This window comes from Prionailurus viverrinus, chromosome B4 (assembly GCF_022837055.1).
Source record: "Prionailurus viverrinus isolate Anna chromosome B4, UM_Priviv_1.0, whole genome shotgun sequence".
In the NCBI taxonomy this organism is placed as follows: Eukaryota; Metazoa; Chordata; class Mammalia; order Carnivora; family Felidae; genus Prionailurus; species Prionailurus viverrinus.
The window spans coordinates 102,007,156-102,025,998 of NC_062567.1; the positions used below are offsets into that span (position 1 = coordinate 102,007,156).

Below are 18,843 nucleotides of genomic sequence, written 5' to 3' on the forward strand. Positions count from 1 at the left end.
AACTTTATAAAAAATAATTCCTCATTTATCAACAAAGTGTTATCTAACATCACAGAACCCCATGAGAGAAAGGGCATCTATCCCACTTCCTATATTAAACTTCAGCTTCCCACAGAAAAATCCCTCGAGGAATAGTTACTATATTTTCTCCTCTTTGCCTTCCCAAATGCAAATCAGGACACCATTTCAGGCAAGCTCCAGTTTCTACACAGGAAGTTGTTTTTTTTTTTTTTTTTGTATTATCCAGAATTCAGGCCTTAATATTGATTTTCCATATTCTCTCATTCCAACCCACCTAAGCAAGATTCCTGTTCTGAAAAATCTGTCCACTTGATGCTTATCTAATCTGGTCTTGCTGCTTTGCCAAGATATGATTTATTTTCAAATTTCTCTTCTGAGAGTTCACAGGTGCAGTGCAACAAGCATAAGGGAAATTAATTACCTCTTCAACTTGTCAGGTTTCTGACATACATGAATTACACATCAATTGACAATATATAACTGCAAACAATGGAACCTGGCCAGAGGATATAACCTTCTATCATCTGTGCCTCGCCTCAATTAAAAGTTCAGTTGCACATGTGTACAGGTTAAAGCATGTAGGCAAACATGTTCAAGAACATAAAGGTTATGAATACACTGTGCCTTTCCTTTGCTGCCTCGTACTCCACTAACTCCATGCATCCCCTTTGAAAGCTGTAATTAACATCTCAAAATACCAACTAGCTCACTGCACCCTTTCTGCTTGCAGTTGAATACAAAACATAAGGAGGACGTGTTTGGTCAGTCTATAGAAAATGCAACTGGAAGACTGTACAAGCTGCCTCATAGGTTATAGTGACAATTAAAGGAGATGATATGTGACATACCTACATTTAGTTTTAAATACATAGAGCTAAAAAAATTAATAAGTAGAAAACTAATTTTTTAAGCCTCATAAAAATAATGACTAAGGGGAAACACTGTGCAGAAAACTGTCCCTATTGATGTACTTGGGGGGATCAATGAAATACAATTTTAACTATCAATTATCGTCACCTATTCTGTCCTTGATATACAATTCTAGTACATTCCCCCGGTATCCAAGAAAAGAATTACTTTTCTTCATGAAAAAAATCATGTCATTGCTTAGTAGAATACAATTCCCTCTACACACTGAAAAGCTTCCAGTTGAGTGCATTAAGTTCTTGCAAAAACATCTATTATAATGCAAATTATGAAATATAAAGACACCCTAGAATTTCTGTCTATAAAGCAAGCTCATTGAGAAAATTCTGCATATTACAATGGGATAATTTCCCCCCACTTAAGGTGCTTTATATCTGAAAGAACAAATTAGAGGGTAAAATTAAGAGACATTTCTCCTTCAAGACTGAAAATGAGATAAATTATAAATGATATTTGCTGTTAATTTTATCTAAATTGTCAACTAAAATGTCTGAGATTGAAGCACATTTAAGGCAATTTCAAACTATTATTGCTTTGCTTATTTTAAATAATGGAGCTATCTGCAAATACGAGAAAAATAAAGTGGAAAATACCACTATTTCATATGGGAGTATTTCCAGTCATCTTTTGTCTTGGTTTCAACTGTTTATCTTAAATTTGAATAATCTTAAAAATGTTAAAAGATTTATAGAATATCCTCTTTTAAAAGGCTGTATTTGACATTGTTAATAGTGATCATTAATTATTCTACTTATTATAAGTTCAGAATGACATTATGTTATGCCTGGCTGATAACTTGAAAGCTCTGTAATTATAAGGAATGACAAAATGTTATTAAATTGCCTATATAATTAATTCAGATTTTTCTCAGTTCATGTGAGATCAAGTGAACAAAAATTAAATAACAATTTATAAGAACTTAATAACAAACAAGCTAGGATATCCACATTGAATTCTACACTTTGAAAAATAATAAAGTTTGATTCCCAAATTCCCTTAGCTCATAAATTTTGCCATATTGGAACACAAAAAAATCAATAATTTGAAATCTGGCACTAGTAGAGACCACATTTTCTGATCACAATGCACTACAGATAGAAATAATAATTAGAAAACAAGCTAAAAATATCCCATTACCTAAAAATCAAAAATTTTCATCAATTATTTAATATTTTAAAAACTACAGAATATCTTAAATACCATATATATCTGAACCTAATGGAGAGAAACCAAACAGTTCTCAGGGGGAAAAAAGCCTTAATACTCATATTAATGAAGAATAAATACTGAAAATATGTGAATTAAACATGCAACTCATAGAAAAAAGAAGATAAACTTACAAAAATAAATCATTTTAAAATCATAAATAAATAAATGAATAAGGAAAAAAATTAAACAGCTGACAATCCAAACAATAGTTAATTGAAAAGAAACAGATAACCTTTTGAATCTTTTAATCAAGAAAGAAAAGAGGGGCGCTCGGGTGGCTCAGTCAGTTAAGCATCCAACTTCAGCCCAGGTCATGATCTCGTGGTCTGAGTTCGAGCCCTGCATCAGGCTCTGTGCTAACAGCTCAGAGCCTGGAGCCTGCTTCAGATTCTGTGTCTCCTCTCTCTGCCCCTTCCATGCTCATGCTCTGTCTCTCTCTGTCTCTCAATAATAAAATAAAACGTTAAAAAAAATTTTTTTAAAAAGAAAGAAAAGAGAAGAAAGCATAGATACACAAAGCAAAAAGACAATAGGTAAATAACGGATGCTATAACAAATCTTAAGAGGGTTGTTAATACTTTTCCGCAATTATACTCTGTATTGTAATTCATTTTTTCTTTCACACTCTTAGGAAACTATTTCATATCTTCTATCCTCAAACGTCCAACTTCTTTCCCATAATCACTCTGAACTTATGCCCTGCTCCCTACTGCACCGAGAAAACAGAAGCAACCAGCAGAGGACATTCACAGACTTCCTAATCACATCTGTCCACTTACCAATACCTCTACCGACGTATCTCAGTTACTAGCATACAAAAAAATAGGTATTCTCTTACTGAAACCATTCTCATTATCTTCCCTTTCCACCTCCTTAAAGACCTAATCCAGGAAGTCATCCCCCACCCCACCTTTATACATCACAAATTTATGGAGATTATTCTCATCAGCATCCATCAGCATAAAAACATCCTGTTACTCTGTCTGGAAGGAAAAGAAACAAATTATTTCTTTTGATTCCACTTCCCCTATCACCTGTTTATATCTTCCTATTTATAGCAAAATTCCTTGAAACATCTCCTTATACTTGAAATCTCTAATTCTACTCTATTCATTTTCTCTTAAACTCATTGAAACTGACTTTTGCCCATCCTACTTTACCAAAAATTTGCAGGAAATTTACAGTATTTACATGATGCACAGTGTTAGAAACAACAAAGTTGAATTAGATACAGGCTTGGCTTCTGAAAAATTTCTAACTATCAAGAGAAGAGATACATGCCATTTATTTTTTTAAAGCACAGTGAAATTGTTCAGTGCTCAAAGGTACTCTTTAATGATAACAAAAAAGAGTCAACAGTCTTGGCTTAAGCCATTCCTTCTCTGGGTCTCCTGCCATCCTGATACTGCTACTCTGATTACCACCACTTCTATACGCTAACGTCACTGTCACCACTGCTACAAAGCTCAGGTGAAATACACTCTTTGCCTTCAGAAGTCTGTCTTTGGATGCTGCTCTGTTGGCCTGGTGCTGGCTGCTCAAAAATGCTTTCTTCTCTTTCCTCTCCCTTTTTTCTTTTCCTATCTGATCCCAGCAGTTAAAAGAAGGCTATCTCTGGTCTGTCTGGAAGGATTGAAACTCGAACTGTAACTTTCCAGTGTCCCTTTCCATTGTTCCACATAACAATGTGAAATACTTTCAGTTCTTTTTTTGCTGACTTTTTATTGGCTATGGATATGAACCTCACTAATTTTTCAAAAACGAAGAACTGGGAGGCACAGAGAGGTTCAAGACATTGACGTAACTTGAAATCTAAACTTAAAATTTCACAGGCAATGCTTTTCTTTGTGCATCAAGGCCTAGAGTCTTGTAGAGTTCAGGGTCTCAAGTTTCACAAAAGGGCTTTATTTTGCTAGTATCTTATGTGAAAAACTTCTCAACCTTTCCTTTTAAGACATATCAGTTAGTTTAAAAATATGTAAGTTTGAAATGGTTTTAAGAGTTGTGTATCAGTCCAGTTCAGAAATTAGACCATCATGATGAGAACTGAAAGTCTACCATATACTACCTTTGTAGCCTGGGGACATGCTCCATGTTAATTTCCTTAGCTGTGAAAGGGGTATAATTACAGTACCTCTAGTCCATATTGTGGTGGTTCAAATTAAATTCGTTATTTAACATATACAACATATTTACATAGACATGTAAAGTCCTTGGAACTGTATCTGGTACAAAAACTCTCAGACAGAGGCTGTCATTTCTGTTTCTGGTTGTAGTTACCACTTGAAGAGCTAGTGGTGCAGGGATGCATGAAGATCAGTTGTAAAAACTTTTAAACAAGAAAACACAATGAAAACATGAAAGCCAATTACAAAACCTGTGCCATGGCATGAATAAGGAAATAGGCGGATATAACATGAAGTTTGACCTTATATTAAATCAATAGACACTGCCCTATATGTTCAGTGTTCAGAAAACATGCCAACACTCAAATACCTTTCTGAGAAGGTTGACTAAAGTTACATTCCATTAGGCCAATGGATGAAATCAAAATGAAGTATCTTCCTATTTATGGGAATAAATGGATAAATGGTGAATATATAAATGATACAAACATTGAAATATATTAAACATTGCATTTAAATAGGTGCTGAATACTTACCTGCAACCCCGAATGCAATTATGGACAACATCTTAAGTAAAAAAAAAAAATGCATACCAGTTTTATGTTAACACAGATGGGCAAGTTCAGTATGGGAAAAGAGTAAGAATAGGGTACAATAAATGTAATTAATCAAAAATACAGCTTAAAGCAATTTTATAGTTTGGGCAAAAATCATACAATTATTTTCCTGATTTTGCTAAATAAGGAAATATAGATAATGTTTTTAAAAAAAAAAAACTATCTGGGGCGCCTGGGTGGCGCAGTCGGTTAAGTGTCCGACTTCAGCCAGGTCACGATCTTGCGGTCCGTGAGTTCGAGCCCCGCATCAGGCTCTGGGCTGATGGCTCGGAGCCTGGAGCCTGTTTCCAATTCTGTGTCTCCCTCTCTCTCTGCCCCTCCCCCGTTCATGCTCTGTCTCTTTTTTGTCCCAAAAATAAATAAACGTTGGAAAAAAAAAATTTAAAAAAAAAACTATCTTTGACTATCTTTGACTTTATAATCTTAAGTGCTATAAGAGAAGTTTCATTTTAAAGGTGCAATACTACAAAGTTTCAGTTATGCAAGATGGATAAGTTCTAGAGATTTGCTATACAACTTTGTGCCTATAGTTAACAATACTGACTGTGCAGTTAAAAAAAATTACCAGGGTATATCTCATGTTAAGTGCCCTTACATACCATAAAAAAGTAAAATAAAATATAAAATAAAATGAAATAAAATAAAATTACAGAAACTTGAATTTAAATCCTGCTTTTGACATTTACCAGTAATCTGACAGTAGGAAACATACTTTCCTGAGATTTCATTTTACTATGTCTATGTAGAATTAAAGAGATTGATCTCAGGACTCTTCTGAGGATAAAATAAGATATTCAAAGGTGGCAACTAATGTAATACATGATTATATATGTATAATACATGACCAACAAATGCTTCTTCTCTTCCCCCATTCCATTGCTCTGGTCTCCTTGCTTTTGTTCATTAGCTACATACTTCTATCATTGTTATGCTTCTATCACATATCATCATAAATATTGGTTTAATCATCAGTCACCTCAATCAATTTTTGTGTAATCATCTTTTCTTCTGTGACCTTGCTGAAATAGTGTATTGGTTCTAATAATGTTTTTATTGTTGTTTTGCTTTGATTTTTGTGGACATGAGAGCATTTTAAGAAAGGAGTGGCAAAGTCAGATTTGCATTTTAAATAGAGACTTTTGCAGCTGTGAGGAGGATGTATTTGAAGGAGGAAATGCTGGAGGAAAGATTATTTTTCAACACTGTTGAAACAGTTACTGACATCCAGAAGCCTACCAGGAATATATAACAAGACTAGGAGTATACTAGAAAATGAATTAAGAAAGATAATTGCTTAATTTTTTCACAGAAATTAGCATGTTTATTTTAAGAAAATTGCTTTCAGCTCTCTTTTCAATTAATTACATTTATTGTACTCATTAAAGCTCTTGGACTTCTGTTTCTGGTAATGTCAGACTGTGCAATTTGGACTACTTCTCTTGATAAGGAAAACTAAAAACACTGGAGATATATCTATCTATACATATTTCTTTATATCTATATTTTATTTTGTATTCATGTATGACCTAATATAGAAAGATAGTAAAAAAATGAGTATTTGGGATCAGGGGAAAAGTTAGGTCCCAGACATTTAGATCTGCTTTTCCCCTAGTTTTAAAGGGACTAGCTCAGCACATGTGACTGTTTCATAGGACTAGAGGGACAGGAGTTGGAGTCAAGTTCTGATAAGATGAAGGGGCCCTAGGAAATCCTCCTCATTTGAAGTTGAGACTCTGAAATATCCCTGGATGATGGGTCCCTAGAGGGAATATCCCTGGATGATGGGTCACCCCAGGAATTATTTGAATAAAGGTGAATGAGGATTGCTATTTTCCTAGGCACCTGGCCAGAATAAATACATGTTCTCCCTGTAGGAAGATAATATAATTCTAGAACTAAAATGACTTCCACAACTTTATAAATGAAATGTCTGCCACACAGTCAAAAATAACCATACACATGAGATTACAAGAAAATAAGAATAAATGATAATACAAATAGTAAACAACAGAAACAGACCACAGGAGTCCCAAACATTGAAGTTATCTAAAAGACTTAAAATAACTATACTTACAGTGTTCAAAGTGATAAAAGACGAGATTGTAAAACTTCACAGAAAGCTAAAAATTTACATACAAACAAATGAAATTGTAAAACCAGAAGGGACAATAAACACAGTAAAGAACCAGATAAATAAGTTAACATCAAATAAGATACAGTAGAGAAAATTAGTGAACCAAAGGATGGGTACAAAAAAAATCCTATAAATCACAGAGAGATAAAGGAATAGAAAATACAGAAAAGAGTATAAAAGAGAGAATAAAATGAGATTAATAAACAAGTAGAATTCTAGAATGAGAGGAAAGATGGAATGTAACTGAATTTTTAAAATGAGTAAAAATGTTCCTACCTAATAAAGGGCATTGAGTTACAATGTCAATAATCCCTCTGAATACAAAGCAAAAAAGAATTTAAAAAATACATATTAAGCACATGATACTAAAACTTCTTAAAAAAAGAATTATTCAAGGAAGCCAAAAATAAAAACAAAAACCAGGGCTCCTGGGTGACTCATTCAGTTAAGCATCTGACTCTTGATTTCAGCTCAGATCATGATCCCAAGGTCTTGGGATCAAGCCCCCAGCAGGTGGGCTTGCAGGTGGACCCTGCTTAAGATTCTCTCTCTCTCCCCTCCTGCCCCTCTCCCCTGTTCATGCTTTCCCTCAAAACAGAAAACAACAAAAGAAATTTACCCTCAAAGAGGCAATAATTAAATTCACAACTGTCCGCTCAATAGCAAGAATGGTGGTCAGAATAAAATGGCATGTAAAGAATGCCAAAGGAAAGGGGCACCTGGGTGGCTCAGCCAGTTAATCAGCTGATTCTTGATTTCGGCTCAGGTCATGATTCACAGTTCATGAGTTTGGGCCCCGCATCATCGAGCTCTGCACTGGCAGTGCAGAGGCTGCTTGGAATTCTCTCTCTTTGCCCCTCCTCCTCTCTCTCTCTCAAAATAAATAAATAAACTTAAAACAAAACAAAACAAAAAAGAATGCCAAAAGTAATAACAACTAATTTAAAATTCTATATCCAGTGAAAACATCCTTCAGGAATAAAGGTGAAATAAAGACATTTTCAGAAAGTCTTAAGCTGAGAAATTATTCATCTGTAGACTACGCTTACGGAAATATTGAAGGTTGTTCTTCAGAAAGAAGAAAAATGATCTCAAATGGAAGATTCAATATCCAGAAAGAGGAATTAGTAACACAAATGGTAAATGTGTGAATAAATTTAAAGGAATATTGCCTGTGTAAATCTACAAAATAATATCTTTCACATCACACACATGGGAATAGATGGCAGGAATAGTACACATTAAACATTACATTTTGGTATAGTGAGAATGCACATCACAATTTATGTGTTAACTGTTAAAAGAATAGCAAAAGAATATGAAACTGCCAGAACAATAGAGGGGGAAATTGTACAACAAAAATATATATTCAATCAATTCAAAAGTTAAGCATGAAAGGTTAATAAAAGGAACACAAAACAGAAAAGGAAAAGAGAAAGCCCTTAGTAAGACAGTATATTTCGCACAAACATTCAAGTAATTATAGTCAATATAAAGAGACCAAAAAAGAAAGACTGTCAAACTCATAAAAATAAAACTTGCTCTCTGTGAATAATGCACATAGAAACACAGACACTGTGATAGTAAAAAGATAGATAAATGTGTACAGTACAGACTAGCAAAAAAGAAATCTTCTATCGTACAATTAAAATCAGACAAAGCAGAATCTATGAGAAAATGCCTGTTTAGGAATAAAGGTGATCATTTCATGATGATTTTCAATTGACCATGAAAACAGAATAATGATAAAGTAGAATGCAACTAATAAGAGTCTCAAAACATGTAAAAATTAATAGAATTGAGGGGAGAAATAGAGAATCTACATCATAGTAAGAGATAAAATTTGTGATCGTACCAACATAGAATTTTAGACTTAGAGCTGTAAATTGAAGTTAAAGTTTTAGAAGAAAAATTAAATTTACCTAACATAGTTACTAAAAACTCTGATTCAGACATCAAATCTTTTCTACTAAAAAGATATTAATTGATAAATTTCTTCTAACTCAAGCAATATCAACTGCCATGGATTCTTTTGTACATATTGAATATAGTTCATAGGACTGTATTTTGATGACAGAATAGACCAGGCAATTAACTAACAGAATTTTCTAAATGACATTTGTATAAATATCGCTAAATAATGTTTTCCATATACAAAATTAACAAAGATAAAATAATCTCGCTATCATCTCGAACTGATTTTTCTCCTTTATCTTAGAAATAGATCATTAGGTAAGATTTTATCATGAAAAACTTTTAAATTAATGACCACTATTTTTTAAAGCTCATCAATTAATGATCTTTTGTAAGTCACCAAAACATAAATGCATGTTCTAAGCCCTAGCATAAATATATAATAAATTGAGCCAAAATATTATATACTTTAATTGAAGCAGATTATCCTAAAAGTGGGCATAAAAAGAGAATCATAAGTAATAATAAAACAGGAAAATTAGTTGAACATAAGACAAGTAGTGCCAAATTCTACTTGCTCACATCCATGGTTGAACAATTTCCTTTAATTAACATCAAAATGAACATGGGCTTGCAGGCAAAGTAGTGTTGCAAAGCAGAAATCATTTTAGGCCAAATACCTTAGGAACTAGTGTCAATCCTTACACCTGCCTTTGCAGGCAATCTGACACCTCTAGATCTCCTGGGAGGGAGACTCAAGAGGAATATTTACCTTGTTCCTATAGCACCTATTCCAAGTTCTGCTATCAAGGATCTCACTTCTTGGGAAGCAAAAAAGGATTTAAAAGTTCCATTTTGGGGAAAATTTGTCCTAATTCAAGGCCCAAGGAAGAAAGTACCAATCATTCAAAATCTCACTCAATAAATTCTGTCACACTTGGGGGAAATTAGTAGAACTGTATTAAAAAAAAAATTAGAGTCACAAACTCAATTGCAATGCAAAGAATAATTTAAATTCAAGCACTATTTCCCTTCGATCTACTAATCTTCACTAAGAATTATTCACGTAATCTTTATGATTGTTAAGTAATCAGACAACAAATTTTAGGTGCCCACTAAGATCTGTGACATATAAGCTAATAGAGAGCTAAACCAATTAAATTGCAGAAATGGATGCAAAAATGTGTGATATAATTAACTAGAGTGTGAAAGTCATGTTTGTAAAGCATTCTAAACTACAGTTCTAAACTCTCTCTCTTCCCAAACTAGAACATTGTGATGGTTGCTATCTAGCCTTAAGCTATAAGGTCCTGAAGAAAAAAGACCAAGAAAAAGTAAACTGTAAATTTCAAGGTCTCTGTTACTGAACCTAGAATTTTTCTTCAAAGATTAATAAAAACAAATGAATCATATGCATGATACTATTAAGCACACCTAATTATACTATAAAATTGATTGGAAAACTCAAGTTAGAAATTCATCTTGAGAATACTAACAGCTGTTTTTCTGTTGATATAATTCCTTCTGAGAGAATAAGAGAGAGAGAGAGAAAGAAAGAAAGAAAGAAAGAAAGAAATAGAAAATCAGTAATTAAAAGATAAACTGTTAAAAAATAAAAATTAACCAAAATATTCTTTTATTTTTCTGTTTCCATGAAATAAAACTTGTATATAGTTTTCAAATCATGGTAGTAGTATTATGACATTGCACAGCTCTCCACATCATTTCTTTCATGAAAGCTGGTTTAATTTAAGAAATAAATTCCCTATAAAAGAACATGAAAATGTGAAAAAAGTGGAATTTGAAGTAAAAAAGGCTTGGACTAATATCTTTTGTTCATACCTTCAAAGCAAGCCATTTACATTCTGATCTCCTTGCTCTGATTTATAAAATATTTTAAAAATGCCACAATCTTTTGATATAAAACCCACTTCATTCTAGAAGGACCTTTGAGGTGTAATATCAACACCAGCCTCATATATACTATGACTTTAGTGTTATAAACACTTCAGCCATAATACTGTATAAATTGTATTTGTTTTCCTGTTCTGTCAGTATATGTAATTCTTTATGACTGTATGAGATTTGCCAAATAAGCACAAACTAGATACCACAGAGAATGTGTTCAATAAGCAAAAGAATGACTTTTGTTTTCATTTCATTACTTAGTATTTTTGAACAATAACTAAGTGCCAGATACTGTTGTGGGCAGAAAATACAGCTGTAAATCATTACAAAAGAGTTCCCGGGTTTCATGGAACAGAATCTAGTGGAGGAAGAAAGACATAAAAAATAAGGCAAAAATAAATAAATAAATAAATAAAGTATACACTGTGTTGGATGGTGATAAGTGCTAGGAAAAAAAAGCAGAGAAGAGGGATTGGAAATATTAAGGAGGGAGCTATTTTAATTTAAAATACATTGCTCAGGTAGGGCCTCACTGAGAAAGCAGTATCTGAGTAAAGCCCTAAAGAGTTGAAAGAGCCAGTCACATAGCTGTCTGGGCTACAACTTTCCAGGCCTAAGGAACACCAGTGCAAAGACCCTAACACAGTTGAATGCCTGACATGTTGAACAGCAAGGACACCAGGATAGTGGGAGTAGAGTGGATGAGCTAGAAAACTACAGGAGATGCTATCAGACAGAAAAAGGGGAGGGGGCTATTAGAACTTTAGTCCAATTTAAAGACCTGGGCATTTACATTGAGAAGGGGAGGCATTTCAGACACTTGAGCAGATATGAAACAAAACTTGACTTACCTTTTATCAGAATCAGGATCTTTCTTGTTGTTATGTTGGCAATAGATTAATGAGGTACAGACATGAGCAAGGAGAAAGGAAAATACTGTCTAATCCAGGTAAGAGATGATGACTCTGACTAGGATGGAGTTGTAGAAGTGATTATTGTGGTTCAAGTCTACATATATTTTAAAGATAAAATAGAGACACTTCACTGCTGGATGGAATACAGAATGTGAAAGAAATAAAACCATGAGGTTTTGGCCTAAGCCAAAAGAAGACTGACGTTGCTATTAATTTAGATGCAGAAGAGTAAGTGAAGATCATGAACTCAGTTTGAGACATGTTTAATTTCTACATTTGACAATAGGAGTCTGAAGGTCATGGGAATGTCTGGGTTTGGGAGGTCAACTCTGAAGTCATCAATAGTTAGATAATACATAAAGCTAGGAGATAGGAGAAATCATCACTGGTATTAGCCCAAGATGGAAAGAGAAAAAGTACAGGAACTGAATCCTGGAATAATCAAGCATTAATAGGTCAGGAAGATTAAGAATGACTAACAAAAAAGACTGAGGAGTGACCAAAGAGATAGGAGAAAAAGCAGGCAAATGCACTGCACTAGAGCCAAATGAAGCACTAGAGCCAAATGAAGCAAGTGTTTCAAAAAAGAAGAGACCCAAAGTATGTAATACAGCTGATAAACAGGAATGAGACTGAGAATTGACCAATGCATTTAGCACTATGGAGATTACAGGTATTGTTCACAAAGCAGGTTAGAAGTTTTTGCGGTAAATTCCCAGCTAGAGTAGATTCAAGAGAAAATGGAGAAAGCAGGAGGAGAGAAATGAGAAATAATGATTGTAGACAATTTTTTTAAACTTTTGCTGTAAAGGGAAAGAAATGGGGTGGTAACTTGGTTAGGTGAGTTGGTAATAGAATTTTTTTTTAATGATGTAGGAAAAAGAGGGGAAACGTTTTGTCCTGAAATAGCAAGAGGGGGTGATTTCTAGAACACAAAAGAGGGACTGCCCTTTTCAAGGAACATGGACGGTTCATTACATTAGAGGATAAAAGGCAATGGAGCAACTAGAAATAACTCTCATTTCAAAGAATTTACTAATGAACATGATATCCAGTGGATTATAGGCATTACCTTCTTGTTACAATACATTCCTAGGACTCATGGTTAGTCAAGTTTTAAAATAAAGCATAGTTATCAGCAACACTATACTGTAAGCATAGAACCTCACACAGGGTAGGCCCTAAAATATTTGTTGTATAAAAAACAATTGTTTGGGGCGCCTGGGTGGCTCAGTCAGTTGAACATTCAACTCTTGATATTGGCTCAGGTCATGATCCCAGAGTCATGGAATCGAGCCCCACGTCAGGCTCTGCACTAAGTGCAGAGCCTGTTTAAAATTTTTTTTCTCTCTCTCTCCCTTTACCCATCTCCCTAGCTTGTGTGCCCCCCCTCAAATAAAAATTAAATAAAAATAAATAGCAATTGTTTATTACATTGTGATTATTAAATCAATAAAGCTGAAGTCTATACCCTTATAATCATTTGAAATTAACAAAAGTATTCAACATATTAGAGGGAACCAGAATTACCCATTTACATGTAAGTAAACAAGAAGCCTCAGAAGTTCACTGGTTTTTCTGTGTCACGGGGTTTCACAAAGTTGAAAATGAAACCCACGTACTATAATTTCTGGTTAAATACTTTTCCATGCAACCCATACACTCTTGCTTATAAAAAGTAGATGATGGGCTATGAAGTATGCTTAATACATTAAAAGGTAAATTTATAAATACAAAGAACTGAGATTCTTAAATAATTGTGTGTATAATTATATGAACTCTAATAATCTTTTCATATTTAAATCATAATGTTTGCCTTATTAAAAACTTAGGAGTAGTCATGAGAAATACTTTCAATGGCCCATGTCTCATAAAGAAGGTTTCAAGAAAGGTTTCTTTATATCTAATGAGCATAATGAGATGAAGGAGATGGCTCAGAGTAAAACAAAAGTAAGCCATGAATAAAATCCTGGTGAGTACCACTTACCAACTGTGTGGTGTTGAACAAGTTACTTAACCTCTCTGTGCCTCGGTTGTATCATCTGTAAAATGGGAATAATAATAATAACGACCTCATTGGAATGTTTTGAGGATTAACTGAGATGATACATCTAACCAGTTTAATGAAGGAGCTGGATTCAGAAATCAACATTTCTGTGTCTCCTGATTTCCTCAGGTGAAGAAATGAACCCCAAATAAAATTTCAGGTGGGTGTCTTAGCTTTGCTGCTCATGCTTAGAAAATAAGCTATCTATCCTTTTGTTTGGGAATTAAGTAGTCTAACAATTTCATAGTCTCATTCCATATAGGACTATATAATATGCAAAGCCCCAAGTTTCTGTCCTGCCTAAAGCTCATCCTTTCACTTAGCTCAGGCTTGTTTCAAGCTTTAAAGTCTACAATGGAGGGTGGGACAAGGTAGTCTCCTTCATGCTGATAGCCTACATTCACAGCAACAATTCCTGACCCTTCCAGAGTCAGACCCTAGGAAAGTGAAATTGGAATGAAAGATCACAGTGGAATGTGGCTGAACTTTTTCAGACAATTGTCATGTGTGTTCAGGGCTTTCTGAATGGCAAATACACAATCAATGACCCTTCTTCTGGGGCAGGTTCATGGCTTTCTCAAAGAATCTGTCTTCCCCAGTTTTATTTGACTAGTTCTGTTTGTCCTTTGAAATCAATCCTCCAATTTCTCTCTCATTATTCACCACCTGGGACCTGGGCTTCAAAATATTACCAACCTTTATTCTGACATTGGAGGACTTGAAGCTTTCCTACCATGTGACTTTCTAATCTATTATAGAGGCAGGGGCATCTCCAGCCACAGCTGTGGCTTTTAGACTTCAGACTATATCCTTTGGCTTCTGGAGGAAATACATCAAGTTCTCCTAAGTATCTGCCCTGAAGTTCCTCTCACTTGGTTCAACTGAATGGTAATCACCCCATCCCTCCTACATGGAATGGTAGATTGTGTACAACAAACCAACAGCTCTCCAAAACAATCCAGTCTCTCTTCTAGCTTTACCACCTCAACCTTTGTTGAGACTTAAAATGGAGTTTGAACTAACGTTGGACTTATTAGTTGGATTATGTCCTAGTACTTTCTGCAAATAGTTACACCTCACTTATTTAGCCTCCCTTCAAAGAGAAAGACAGAAAGACCCCCATTTTAATATCTGAATACTTACATAGAACATTGCCTATCCTAGTGGGAGTGTTTAGAAATATTAGCTATTGTTATTATTCATTATATCTTTTTTTTAGGTTTATTTATTTATTTTGGATGAGAGAGAGAGGGACAGACAGCATAAGCAGGGAGGGTAAAAAGAGAGAGGGTGAGAGAGAATCTCAAGCAGGCTTCGCACTGTCAGCCCAGAGCCCTATGCGGGGCTTGAACTCATAAACTGTGAGATCATGACCTGAGCGAAAACCAAGAGTTGGACACTTAATTGACCAAGCCACCTAGGTGCCCCCATCATATCTTTATTATTTAACATTTAAGGAGTGGATTCACAGAAAAGGAAATGGGGAGGAAAAAGTAAAAAATGTTTAAAAACCAAGATAGTGTGGTGTCATACAAGTTAACAGTGTAAGGTGTTTAGCTTTTTAGTTTGTTTAGTTTCACTCTTTGAGAAGGGAGTCATCACAGTGTCAAATTTTGCAGTGAATTTTAATAAAACAGACCTACTGCATCCATCACTTGGCTGCTGATTACATCATTTTGAGCAGGGAATCTGAGGGAAAGCCAGACTTCAGTTGCTCAAAGGTGAATAGAAAATGAAGAAATTGAGACAGTGAGAACAGGCAAGTTGGGAAATAAAGTTATAGGAAAAGAAAAGATAGACTGGTGGCTAAGCGGAGACACAGTGTTAAGCAACTCTTTTGTGGGTATTGTTGTACTTTTACTTTTAAGAAATTGATTTGAACATGTTACAAAAAAGCCAACTGATAGAGCAAGAAAGATTGAAGATAGTAGAGACAAAAAAATAATCAAAAGGACATGAGAAGGGGACATCAAAGATCTAGAGGCAGGTACTAGCCTTAAACAAAAAGGGCAACGCTTAAGATTGGAGAACACAAGTAAATGAAGATGAGTATGGAATAAATAAGTGTACAGGGATATGTGGGAAGAGAATCGTTATTAGAGGACATCAAAACTAGTAATCTAGGAAAGGAATGGTTATAAAGAATTAAGGACATGGGAATTATAAGATGAAATAATTAATAGCATTGCTTGGCACAGAGATGCCAAGGAGCATGACAATGAAAGAGGATCACTAGATTTGCAAAATCTGTATCCAGTGATGGCATGCAGAAGTGTATTTTTAAGAAAATGGTGATGATAGACGTCTGAAAATAAAGGTTAAGAAAGACATATAAATAAAGAGATCTAAATCATGAGAAACAAAGGCTGCTTGTGAACACCATTTCATTTGGCCAGGGGAAAAATAACTAACTGGAAGAAAGAAAAGCACATTAAGAAAATAGAATAACTGTAATAGGAAGCAGCAAAAGATGTAGCATCTTTGACAGAGCAAGGGATAAAATGCTTAGTGCACTACCATTAGGTTTCATTGAAAAGGAAAGAGTTCAATCCAGATATTATCTTCTCAGTAGAATAAGAAGGGATTTTGTTTGACTCAATCAAGGGACATGTGAAACTGGTCATTGAGGAAGTAGAAAATTGGGGGAAGCCATTTAGAAGAGTGTAGTTAAGAATTTTTTTAAAAAAAAGAAATCAAAGGTCTTCCAAAATTTGATAAAGATTGCAGAGAGTACGGCGTTTTAGTGCTTTCAATTCGTGCTGGTGTTCATTATTACCCAGCAAAATTATGCAGTTAAGGTTGGCTAAGGATAATGATGATAATATCTATAGTAATAATAACAGCATCAATAGCGGCATTTAACATTTATTGAGCATGTACTATCTGTGAGGCATTGAATTGATCATTTGACATGTTCCAGGTCATTTATTCCTCATAATAATCCTATGAGGTAGGTCTATCATTATTTGAATTAACTACTTTAACCAGAGTCACTGAGCTAGTACGTTGCAAGCCACAAAGATACCTAGGAGGTAGTCTGTCTCCAGAATAAAAGTGACTCTTCATAAGTGTCACTTAAATATTTTGCATTTTAAAATGTCAAAATATAAACATATTCCTGCTGTCCATAAGTAGCTTCCTTTAACTTAATTCCTCTCAGAGTAAACTACTAGCACAAACCAATTAATGAAAAATGACTCCTGACATTTTTAAATGTTCAAGGTTTCTGAAGAATATATACATGCCTCCTTTTAACCACTCCCAAGAGAGGATATCATCCCTCCTTTGAATTAAGGAAATAGAGTTTCAGAGAAGTCAAGTTACTTACCAATGGTCCCTCAGCTAATAAGTGGAAGAACTCCAATTCAAATTCAGATCTTCTGACTCAACTTCCAAGTCTTTGCCATTCAGTTCATTACCAGTCTTTGTCCATCCTTTCTCCCCAACATTCTTTACATTTCTATTGTCTTTCTTAGATTCAAGTTGCACAATCCTATTTCAAATTCCCACAACCCACCAGAATTATTACATTATCACAATAAGCTCTCCCTAACATAATAATGGCCCAAATGACCCTTTTAGCTTATATTTGTGATAGACCAGTTACCGTGGTGGTCCTTATGCTTCATCCCCTCCTGTAATTTTGCCATGTAATTATGTATTGCCTTCCACTCTGTCTCTGGGCTTGGCCATAACTTTTACCAAAATAAGACTCAACCAGAAGCTTAAAAACCACTTGCTTGTTTCTGCTTTGCTCTTACTCCTGTTCCACGACCATGAGAACTTGCCAGGGCTAGCCTATTGCAGGATTACACACATACATAGAGATGAATGGCCCCAGTTGGTCCAGCCAAGGCCATCCTAATTCAAACAATAGCCACTTAACATACAGCTAACTGAGCCAACCTTCAGCTAACCATAAATTGGGCTAACCATAAACTGGGCGTAAATGAGCCCAGGCAAGATCAACCAATCTAAGTCAAGATCAGCTGACTTCCATAAATCCAAAATTTTACATGAGGTTTTACACTGAGATTTTGTGTTTGTTACATAGCATAATTTTATTTATTGTTTAAGTGTTCTTATTAACATTCCAGTTAGTTAACATACAGTTCTATTAGTTTTAGGTGTATAATGTAGTGATTCACCACTTCCATACAACACCTGATGTTCATCACAACAAGCTCACACATTAATCCCCATCACCTATTTTACCCATCCCCCCACCTACCTTCCTTCCAGTAACTATTAGTTTGTTCTGTATAGTTAAGAGTCTGTTTCTTGGTTTGCCTGTCTCTTTTTTCCCCTTTCCTCATTTGTTTTGTTTCTTACACTCCACATATGAGTGAAATCATATGGTATTTGTCTTTCTACACAGCGATAGATAGCTAATGAGTACATTATGTAATCCATCCTAAATCAAAATGGCAGAGTAATATTCCTTCATCATTACCTCATCATGTCACCAGTTCACTCAAAATTCTACTGATCATACTGTGTACAAACTCCTATTGTTAACAGGTCATATTCCTCCACTGCCAGTATATAAAATTTCATTCCTACACTACAACTCTTTGACAAACAAATCTTTCAGTTATTCTCCTTATTTGATTCCTATATAGTCTTTCAAAAAATAAAAACAAAACTCAGGCATGCTGCTAGTTAATCTGTCTCCTTTGTGCAAATTAGGAACCTCAGGCCTAGACTAGAAAGAAGAGCATAGGCTGAACTTTAACCACCCAAAAGTCTTTGAGAGGGCCCTATGCACAACTCTACAACTCCACACAGAATATATTTGAATTATTTCCAACATTTTCTTAAAAAGACCTCCTTAATATCACTTTACACGTGAAAGTTTCTGTATTTAATCATATGCCTAGATTATAGCTCAAAATTTTTTCAATACTTGTACAATCTTCTGGTACTATATTAAGTTGGGTTCGTTTATATATTGTTTCTAAGCAAATTTATTTCCTAAGTTCTCTGGGAGCCAAATAATGTGCCTTTTCTCCTTTATCCCCTTTTC

At 34.6% G+C, this 18,843-nt stretch overlaps 1 protein-coding gene across 7 annotated transcripts in view; it reads right to left on the reverse strand.

Annotated features, from left to right (window-relative positions):
* PPFIA2 (PTPRF interacting protein alpha 2) overlaps positions 1–18,843 on the reverse strand; it is a 477,511-nt gene that overhangs the window by 449,410 nt on the left and 9,258 nt on the right. The window lies entirely within an intron of this gene.